Consider the following 11,863-nt stretch of genomic DNA (forward strand, 5'->3'; position numbering starts at 1 on the left):
AAGATAATTAGTAATATATATTTTAAATAAATTTCATCTACTAAAAGTATACAGCTCTCTTTGCTCTTATGAGACGTGGTGTTAGGACCAAACCTTCTATTTTTAAGTCTCTTTTTTGCCAATGAACTTTTTTGACTTGTTTGTCTTAAGTGATTGTTATATTAAGAAAACTATTTTGAATGCTTTTCTAAATGATTTATTGTACTATATATATGTATATGGTTCTCATATATAATTTAATTTTGTCTTTATCATAGATATCATCTACTCCACATAAGAGATCATTTGATGAAAGGTAGAACATTCTTTGATTTGTTTTAATCTTTTCACAATTTTAGCAGTTCATATACCTAAGTGATGAAGATAGCCAAACTGAATAAATCCAGTCTCTGAAATTCCTTTATTTATATCTAATTTGTCCCTTTCCATTTTAAATAATTGTGGTCAGCATTATAAATATTTGTGAGGTCATAAGAAAAAGTGTTACTACTTCTATTGAATTCCTCATGTAAGCCTAACTGTCCTAAGAACTAACTCTGTGAAAAGAGAAATAAAGCCGGGTGCTGCTGTGCTTGAGCACAGATTATGGTAGAGCATGGCATACATCTTCAGTTTTTCTAAGGAAGCAGTGAAGTGTAGGCTTTGGGGATGGTAGAAAGTCAGTTACAGGGAAGACTCCACTAGAGGGCTATCAAATGGTTACTTCTGTTTGTTTGTGTTTATTGAATTTTTGTGTATTTCATATAGAATATCTCAAATAATCTTAATTATCTTTATACCCCATTCCCACTGGAACCCTTCCATATCCCCTCCACTGGAACCCATATACTCTGTGCTCAGGGACCGTCACGGAAAAGGGCAGATTGTAAGAGCCAGAGAGGAGGCACATGATCAAATGGTCGCTCTTAAGTGGGTTTTTAACCCAGGAAGCATTGATTGATATAAAGTTCTCTAAGTTTGGGGCTGGAGAGATGGCTCATTGGTTAAGAACACTGATTGTTCTTGAAGAAGACCCAGGTTGAATCCTAGCACCCACATGGCAGCTAACTACTGTTTGTAACTCCAGTTCTAGGGGATCCAACAGCCTCTTCTGTCCTCCACGGGCATTACACAACATGGGTACACTTGCCTACATGCAAGCATAACACTCATACACATAAAATTTTTTAAAAACTGAATAAAATATTTTTTTAAAATTTCTCTAAGTTCAGGAAGAAGAGTACTTTAATTCATTCCCTTTCAGTTAAACTGATGTAGAAACAGGGACTAACAACCCATGCTGAGTAAGCACTCTGCTGGATCGCATGTTGTGTCAAAGGGTGACAAATGCATTGTTGTCAGTGCATGAGCAGTCTCACATGGCAGATCCAATACTGCAAAAGAAGCAGAGTGTGAAACAGAAGGTGCATCCCAAGGAGGACGCGTGTCTGGCTGGGCCCAAAAGAAGCAGAGTGTGAAACAGAAGGTGCATCCGAAGGAGGACGTGTGTCTGGCTGGACCCAAAAGAAGCGGAGTGTGAAACAGAAGGTGCATCTGAAGGAGGACGCGTGTCTGGCTGGGCCCAAAAGAAGCAGAGTGTGAAACAGAAGGTGCATCCCAAGAGGACACGTGTCTGGCTGGACCCCAAATCATATGACATGTAATTTTAGAAGGAGTGGGGTTGGGTTATACAGGGGAATATGAAAAAAGGTTTTAATTTAGATAGAATGCTATCATGCAGCCTACATGAGGGGGTTTAGAATCTGCATAGAGTGCTCAAGGATAGCCCAGTAATTTGTTTTGTCTGGAGTCCACAGTAAGGGCAGTAACTAGAAATTTGATGTGAAATAGTTTTCTGTTGGATAAGTTTTATAGATTTCCCATAAAAACTTTATTTCTAATATTGCTAGGTATGTTAAAAATTCAAACTATTAAGCACATGGCACAAAATATTGGTTACCAGCTTTCATTTTGGGTTACTCCTTACAATGGAATTTGTGAAATACTTTGGAAGTCCTCTCATCTTCAGAGAGCAAATGGGAGGGAAAGGAGATCCTACCCAAGCAGATACAGGGCACTGCTTACCACAAAGAACGTCCTTCTGCACTTGGCGTCATTAGTCATTGATTTTGTCTTGGAGAATGAGTTAGTGACAAATATTTATCAAAAAGATTTTAATAGTTTTCTGTTTCACATATATGCATTGTTAGCAATTCTCAAATGTTTTATCACATTGAAACAGCTTCAAGACATGAAAATCTAAATCTGAGAGTTAAACATCCAACATACTTCCTTCTAAATCTGTTCATTGTACATTTCCCCCTAAAGACTGTGTAGTCTTATTATAAATCATGAAAGTATTCACGAAAAAAGGAAAGGCTTTCATATATGCGTTTCCCCCCATAAATTGGATTATTAGCTATTAATTTTACTTCAAGTTTTCATCATTAATCTGACAAATGTTTTGTCACCCTCAAATGCCAAGCATGTGCTAGTTATGGAGTGTCATGGACAGTGACGGCAGATAAGATCACTTCCCTTGTGCCCATTTTGAGCAGGAGAGTCAGGCTGTAAAAGAAAAACAAATGAACATGATAACTCCACCAGGTAGTGAGTGAAAACGATAAAAATCTCCTCATCACTGTGATCAAACACAGGAAGCAATCCAGTGGTAGAAGGGTCCAACCAAACCCATATTTTCTGAGTAGGGCAACGTGGTGAGTGGACCTGACACATACTTAGGAACTCACTTCCTCTAGCCAGTCCTCATCCCTTAAAGGTTCCTCAGGCTCCCAAATCAGCACCACCAAATGTCCAAGCACTTCAGCCTAAGGGGCCCTATTTACATTCAAACCATAACATTATTTAGTAATGAGTCACAGGGAAGGATAATTCAGATTAAGTATTCAAGGAAGGGATTTATCAAGAAAGAGGATAATCTGTTAAAATGTGTGTTTTATCATAACATACTTCTACAAGGAAAAATTTACATTAGTATTTAAACTCCAGAGGGGACTTCGTAATTTATTGTTAACTGTTGCTCTGATATTGCCCTTATTAGGGCTCTATTACTTGTGACATAAACTGGAGCTGTAAGGTAGGCTTTCTAGAGGAAATCTAATAACCTAAGAAGCAGTAGAAGATGACACTATGGAAAAATGGGTATGGAAAGAACACAGCTGGATTCATGAAAGTGTTCAAGATGGGGATCCCTCCTCACATACCACATTAAGAAATGATGGGGGAACTGGGAAAGAATAGACAATACCTAATCAGCTGCATAATAGGGAGAGCTTCCTGGTTGGCACAGTGACCCTGTTATAAAAATGTTATGACAGTGACCACTCGACACTTGGTTCCCTCTCAAAACTCCTGGGGAATCAGCTCTTCTCAGTCACTAAAAGGGAAGGAAGAGAGTCACCAGTGCTGCCCAGAGATTAAGAGTTGCCTCTGCTGTGTCCTCAAATTGCTCTCCGAGTATCATTAACACTAGTCCCCATTATCTCTCACTGCCACCTGGTCGTGAACAGGCTGATGTCCACAGTATCGCATTGGGAAGAGAAGATGTAGGTCAGCAGGGTCACTAGATGGGTTAGGTGGGAGTGCAGATACTGCATCCTAATAAACAGGTAGGATAGATTCCACATCCTGATTAGCCACAAAGAGCTTCTTTAGTGTGTCTTAATACTGTTTCCTTTACTTACTGAAATTTTGTGACTTTCATACAGTATATTTTGATCACATTTATAGAGTTCCCTATCAGGAATAAGAAAGAGAAAGGTATTTGCTACCTCTTTTGGCACGTGCTCCCGTCATTTCTCAGGGTGTATTGCAGACCTGACAAACACATCTATTGGTTTTCCATAGCGATGCTTCAGATTGTCCATTTTCTGAAGTGATTAATTTAGCATAGTCTTCAAAGTTATTTGCTACCGTGTTTACCTGCAGAAAGTCCTTACAAGATGACAGTGTCTACCTTTTAAATGAGTAATATGCTGTATTCATCTTCTGGTGAGGTAAAAACCAGGCAAAACACATATTCCTCTTGAAGTGAGTCCTAATTGTTGTGGAATTCAACCATGTTAGAGAATCCGTTAAAGGGGGTAAGAAACTGGAACTTGGGAATCAGCTGCCAATTTGTTAGCACATTGCTCCAGATTTTTCTTTTGCGTCAAATCTACTGCTCCATTTCCAAGAAATCTTTCTGCTTCTGAGCTATGAATTGGTGGTTATTTTGCCTACCCTCAGCTTAATTCTGTCCCATATCTCTGTGGTTATATTATTTTTCTACTTTACCAAAGAATTTGTCTTCTGTGGAGCTTTGGGGACTACGTACAACACAGTCACTGAGATAGTGGCCATTGCAACCCAGTGGTTGATCTGGTGTAAGGCTCCAGCAGGTCCTTCTCCATCTCAGCAGTGACATGAAATTTCTGTTTTTAAAAGCTATACTAGCCAGATGAGTCACATACCATATCTCCACATAAGAAGATTTGCTGAAAAGAACCATGTGCAAAGCAGTAGCAGAACATGATTAATACACAGGCTCTCGTCTGATAGTGTGTGGTCACCCTGGGGCAGCCGATGAACAATGGGAAGTAGTGTAGGGCAAAGGACCTGTCCATGTAGTAGTTCAGTTCATAGAAGAGGGTGCCACCTGTTCTCTGTTCTAATATTAACATCACTGAAGTCTGTCTGTGTGTGTACTTAACACCTACACTTCCATCCTCAGAAATGTCCTCCCCATTTCACTGAAATTATTCTAGACACTTTGTAACAAGACTTATGTAAATTATTCCAACCAAAGCATTGTCTGATTAGGATGAAGAACCATCAGTATCTTGAATTGGCTCAGATTGCTTAAACACAGGTGATCAATGATGTCCCCTGGTAAATCAGAAGACTTTGTTGGGTTTTTATTTGAAATGTAGGTACTTGGACTACATATTATCACCTACCACCTGATATTGGTAGAAGCATAAACTGGGACTGCGCAGGAAGAGAAGGCCATGTGGTCCCTCCACTTTTGGGAAGTGGGGAGCCAATTCCATTCCCCATGGTGAGAAATAAAGCTTTGCTTTGAGGAAAACTAACTCTGAACTTGGAATTGACTTGGTTAAAATGAAACAGTGAACGTTAAATGTCAAAAAAGTTCTCGGGACATTTTGATTTCATTCTGAAATAAAATTTTAGGGAGAATTGTTCGAAGAAATGTGACTAAGTGTCAGCCCACATACTACCCTGCTTTCTACTTGGCTGACCAGAGCTTCTTGCTCTGTGTCCTGTTGTGACTGTGAATGATTACTGCAATATTATACATGCCTTTATTTCTGTGTCTCCATTTTAAGGTTCTCCCAGGATGCATTGCTATCTTCAACTTAGTGTGATGTTGATTTTGATTCTGAATTACCTTTGACTAGTGACTAATTATAATCGCTTACTTAATATCCTTATCAATTACAAAAATGATTCTTAGTTGCAGATTAAATGTAGTTCACCTAATCTAACTGGTAGATGTTTTGTAATTCTACAGCTCAGAGAAGAAAAGGGCTGGCTCTGTTGCTTCTGATCTTTCACAGATCATCAGGTATCAAGATGCATTAGCTGCTTCAGAGAGGTCATATGGTGGTGCAGGTGGTGAATCCCTCCCCTCTCCACCTGCACCAGAGACCTATACGTCATTTACAGCACTGCCATTCATCAAAGAATATCAACACTCATCCTCTCTGGACATGTTGCCTCATGAAGATGTACCGGAGACCAGCTCCCACATCTCAGTTTCTGTCCTCACCCAGAGACCTGACAAGGTGTGGGATAGTATGCCTTGAAAGCTATTTATTTTGACATACTACATTCTTCTTTTAGTGTCTTGAATAGTTGTTGAATAAAAATAGTATTTTCTTATTTCAAAAGAATACAAAATTTATTATTAATATAACTATTTTTATAGTTAGGATGTTGGAAGTAATGTTTGCGATATCTAAGGAAGGTTTTAAATACATAAAACATTCTAATTGGTACTGAAGAAAAGTTGTCATTTATATTACATGTTTAGTTACATAATTATAATGATAAATGCAAAGTTCATGAGACAAGGGAAATTTTCAGGTTTTATTCCAAATTCATTTATAAAGATTTTATATAGTAAAGCAAATTGGTTATGAAATCATATCCCTTTGAAGCAATTTTATATATAGTTAAACAAAATCTAGAAAACTGTATACATTTGCTTGATTTAGTTAGAAAATTAGCAAATTCTTAGGGCAAAAAAAAGCTAGGAAAAAGAAAAGATATAGCTCATGCATATGCGACATATCTTCAAACTGTATTTTTACTACTAATGTTATTTAAATGACCTTATGAAAGGAGCTCTGTACACTATTAGACTTTTCAGATTTTAGCATATGAAAATATCAATCTATACAAAAATTGTGATGCTAGCCGGGCATGGTGGCCTTTAGTCCCAGCACTTGGGAGGCAGAAGGAGGCAGATCTCTGTGAGTTCGAGGCCAGCCTGGTCTACATAGCAAATTCCAAGCCAGTTGGGGCTACAGGGAGACCCTGTCTCAAAAAGACCAAAAGAAAAAAAAAAATCGTGATGCTAGTTTGGTTTATTTGGAGCTGTTTCTGAGGAGCTGACTACCCTGCCTGGACTCCCTTGGTACTCTTAGCGTTCTCAAAGCAGTTCAGATCTGTGAATGGTTGAAAACTTTGCATTTAATAAATTCAGGAAATAACGATCAATAAAATGTGTATGCAATGAGATTGCAGATTAGAGGGAAAAGCTAGCTAGCTTCTAAGGGAGGAAATTAAACAGAGCTATGATGTACATTATCTGTAATTATTTACTACAACTTTTGTTATTAAGGCTGATGCATCAGAAAAAACAACTGAAATCGAGTCTAATTCAGAAACAGAAAATCTTGAAGGTAAAAAAGATTTTTTTTTTACTGTGTAACATGAAACGTGAAGGATTGTGCATAAATACATAAATAAGACCATTATTAAGTGCCAAAATAGCTTGGTCACAGATAGTATAGATGCATGTTGATAGTTATGTAAGAATAAATCATAACAATAAATTCGATGTGTTATCACTACACAGAGGCCCTTTTCAACAAGTATTACTTATTATGATCAGGACTCAGAATTTATATGTGAATTTTGAATAATTTGAATTTTGAATAATAGTTGTTTACTTGAACTGAATTAAAATTTTTATTTTAAAATAATCATGGCTCAACATTTGCTGTTTTAGCTATCTCTCAGTGTCTGATTCATTGGCATTAATTATACTCACAATGTTGTGTGACCATCATGACATCTATTTCTAGAACGTTTCATCACCACACCTCTTTTCTTTATACATCACCTAGCTTTATATGTTTTGTTACAGCAGGAAAGATGATTGATAGGTGTCTATGAAATTTTCTACAGTGGTTATACTAATTTGTATTCCCCCTGAGAGTCTTCAAGGCTCCCTTTTCTTTACAAACTTGCCACCATTTGCTGTATTTGACAGTAGCCACTCTGAAAGATCTACGAAGGTTCCAAGTCCATGTTGTTGTTTTGTTCCTATTGAGTTGTCTGAGTTCCTTATGTATTTTGGATACGTGGCATGTGACTTGTAAATGTTTTCTCCTAGTCTTTAGGCTGCCTCTTCACACAGTTGTTTTTGTTTCTGTGCAGAAACCTTTTGTTTGCTGTAATCTCTCACCTACTTTTGCTTTTGTTATTTGCGCAGTTTGTATTTGAGATCAAATCCAAATAAGTTTTTGTCCAGATAAATGTCATGTGTCTTCTCCTATGTTTTAAAATTGTTTGTCTTTAATCTTGAGTTGATTTCGCTTATGATGTCATTTCTATTCTGCATATGCATATTATTGTGGTGAGAACTGTTCCCATACATGCTGCATTTAAACATTTGGTTCCTCTCTGGTGGTGCTGCCTGGGGACGTTATGGAATGTTAGGCGGTGCCTTGATGATGAGGTCTGTCAAAGGTGGCAGACTTTGACAAGTCACAGACTTGTCCCACTTCTAGTTCACTGTCTCTCCTTCACATTTGTGCTTAAAGACGTGATCTCTTGGCTTCCTCCTGCTGCTGCCTGCTCCAAGGTCTTCCCTGCCATTGTAGACTCTCCTTCTGTGTGGGAGCCTGTGAGCAACCCTGCAAAGATGGCTTGGAGAAGAAGTGAGCAGGGTGAGGATTGGCTTGTTTTGAAAACCTCCCAATTGGCTAAAGGACACTTCCCCATCTCTGGGGACACATGATCAGCACGTGATCATCGTTGATGCCTATGGGACCCTGCCCATGTGGCAGGTTGACCTTTAAGCTGATTGGGTGCATTTGGGGGAGGGGGTGTCCGAGGGGATTTCCAAACTGCGGTTTTTGCCTTTATAAGCTCTGTGACACCTACAATAAACGAGTTCTTGCTTGACAAGACTCCCTGTCGAGTCTGATTGTCCTCAGAGAGGAGAGATGGCAGAACGGGCGGACAGCGCACTTTCCTTTCCCTGATCCCCCTGTGTGGGTGGCTTCTTCAGAGCCATCTGCAGGCCAGGTCTGCTCAAGCCTGGAGGGCCCCCACACCTCTGGAACTTAGAACCCAAAAGAAACTCTTCTATAAGTTACTTTTGGTCTTGGTCACAGTGTTTTATCACAACTATAAAAAGTAGTTAATGCACATACCAGATTACCCATTATTTATTCTTGGCAACTTTAGCAATCACTTGACCATATGCTTAAGTTTGTTTCTGGGCTCTCTATTCTGTCCCATTACTTGATGTGTCTATATTTGGCATATACCATGCTGTTTTCATTATCATAGCTTTGTAACATAGTAATCAGAGGTACCTAACTACCTCCCACCTGTTTCTGTCTGTTAAAGGTTCCATCACCTTAACATTGCATTATAGAGCAAGTCTTGGAACACTTGAAATTTGGGACAGAAAAAAAATCTAGCTACAGGAATTATACTGAGTAGAGCATGCATTCTAACAGTGTTAATTCTCTCTCTCTCTCTCTCTCTGTTTTCTTCTATGTGAGGTGCACATGAACATGCAGGTGTCTGTGCACATGTAAGTCTCAGGTGTCATCCCTCAGGCACTGTCTACCATTTTTTGTTTTGTTTTGTTTTAACAGGGTCTTACACTGTCCTAGAATTTGCCAAGTAGGCTATTATAGCTGTCCAGTGAAGCTGCTTTCATGTCTCTGCCTCCACAGTGCTGGGGTTATAAACATGTGCCACCATCCCATGGGGATTCTGGGAATCAAGTTTAGGTCATCATGCTTGCAAGGCAAGCACATTACAGACGGAGCCACCTCCTTAGCCAAACAGTATTAGCTCCTCCAGTCCAGGAACATAGATGCTCTTTCCAATTATGTCATTTCCAGTTTCTTTCAGAAACATCTGATGATTTTAAGCATTTGTAAATCTTTTTGTTCCCTGGTTAAATTTTGTCCTTAAGATATTTGCAGTAGCTATTATAAAGATGATATTCTTGACTGAATTCTTGAATAATTCATTGCTGCTTCATAGTAATGTTACTGATCATTGATTGTGTGGTTTTGTATCCTGCAACTTAGCTGTGTTTTTTTTATTAGTGCTACTAGTTTTTGTAGACTCTAGTATTTTCCATATATAAGATCATGTCATGAACAAACAATGGCAATTTCATTTTTCTCACTGAGATAGGCTTTATTTCCTTCTTTTGCCTAATTGTGTATAAGTGTACATGTGAGTGCAATGCCCAGAGAGGCTAGAAGACGGTGTTGGATCCCCTGGAACTGAACTTAATGGATGGTTGTAGGTGCTGGGAACCGAACCCAGCCCCTCTACAGGAGTAACCAGTGCTCTTAACTGCTGAGCCATCTCTCTAGCCCTATGTTGTCTGTTAATATTGTACCACACTTTATTGATATTATAGGGTTTTGAATTTTCTGAGAATTTCAGACATAAGTACTATATTTTCAATATTTCTACTCCTCCCTCTTCCTCCTCCAACTTTTCTCACATCTCTCCACTGCCTCTCAGTCTCATGACCTCTTCTTTAATATACATATATTGAATAAATATATATATTCAGTCCATATAGTGGTGGTGCTCATATGTGTGCATGTTTGCTTGAGATTGGATAGTCTGTCAAGGAGCTCCTCCCTGGAGAAAACTGATTCTCTCTCTCATCCCCCATTGATTACCTGTAACTCTTCGTTTAGAGGTCCTGCCCCTCTGGCTCTTAGAATCTTTCTGCCCCTTTTCCAGCCATGTTCCCAGAGCCTTAGCTTTAGGGGTTTCATTATAGATACACCAATCATGACTGGGCACCCCACCATCACTTATTCTCTGCATTTCAACCAGTTGTGGAACTTTGTAATAGTCTCTATGTGTTGCAAAAAAAAAAAAAAGGAGCTTCTCAGTAAGCTGCACTTCTCTGTGGCTATAAGGATAAATACTTAGAATACACTTAAAATCATATTGGTTTAGGAAAGCAGCAATAGTAGGGTCTCCTCTAGGGTCTATGACCTCTCCAGTCATGGGTATCTGGTTAAGTTTACATCACCAGGCATGAATTCTTACCTACTGAGGCCTTAAGTTCAATTAGACAGCTGTTGGTTACCCCCAAGATAAAAGGGCCATTATTGCACCATTAGGGATTTTTTTTTGGCTTGTAATTGTTGTGATTTATAGGCTTTACAGCTAAGTAGTGCTATTGATTGCTTTTTGTCCCTTGGCAACTTGCAAAGCACCTTCTGGTACTATAAGAGCCTCCTTAGGGAGGCTTCCAGGTCAGTTCCAGCTCCATTCTTCCAAGTCCTGTGACTAAAGTGTGTGGTGTCTTCCTTCAGCAGCAGGCTCTTGCCTTCAAGTTCTGAGAGGAAACCATGGGCTATGTCAATAGCCTGTATTGTTTTGGAAGTCTCTTGGACTATCCTAACCAACAATTGGAAGGGAATGCATGAGACCCTTCACTCTAAATCTCCTTCAATAATGCTAATGATTGAGCTTCCATATGAATTTTCATGTTTTTTTTCTATTTTGCATAGGGATTCTAGTGAATCTCTTTTTATAGTGTTGCTATATTGATAATTTTTAGGTTTTCTTTTTTTCTTGGCTTGTAATTGTTGTGATTTATAGGCTTTACAGCTAAGTAGTGCTATTGATTGCTTTTTGTCCCTTGGCAACTTGCAAAGCACCTTCTGGTACTATGAGAGCCTCCTTAGGGAGGCTTCCAGGTCAGTTCCAGCTCCATTCTTCCAAGTCCTGTGACTAAAGTGTGTGGTGTCTTCCTTCAGCAGCAGGCTCTTGCCTTCAAGTTCTGAGAGGAAACCATGGGCTATGTCAATAGCCTGTATTGTTTTGGAAGTCTCTTGGACTATCCTAACCAACAATTGGAAGGGAATGCATGAGACCCTTCACTCTAAATCTCCTTCAATAATGCTAATGATTGAGCTTCCATATGAATTTTCATGTTTTTTTTCTATTTTGCATAGGGATTCTAGTGAATCTCTTTTTATAGTGTTGCTATATTGATAATTTTTAGGTTTTCTTTTTTTCTGTTGTTGTTTGAGGCAGGGTATCCCTCCTCTATAACTGGCTTAGAATTCTCTGTGTAGACCAGGCTGGCCTCAAAATCAGAGAGATCTGCTTGTGTGTACCTCCTGAGTGCTGGGATTAAGAGTGTATGCTACAGCATCCAGCTAATATTTAGGTTTTCAATTCATGAACATGGAATATTTTCCAATAATTCTCATCTCCCAGCAGTCATTGGTTATTAGTAGTTCCTCAGTTAGGCTTGGGGTTTCTTACCCACTTCCCCATGTGGGTAAGTGGAAACCTTTTGGAAACCTTTTGTAATATTAAATACACAAACGTCATACCTCCT

This window comes from Nannospalax galili, unplaced genomic scaffold (genome assembly GCF_000622305.1).
Source record: "Nannospalax galili isolate Female #2095 unplaced genomic scaffold, S.galili_v1.0 scaffold43, whole genome shotgun sequence".
NCBI lineage: Eukaryota > Metazoa > Chordata > Mammalia > Rodentia > Spalacidae > Nannospalax > Nannospalax galili.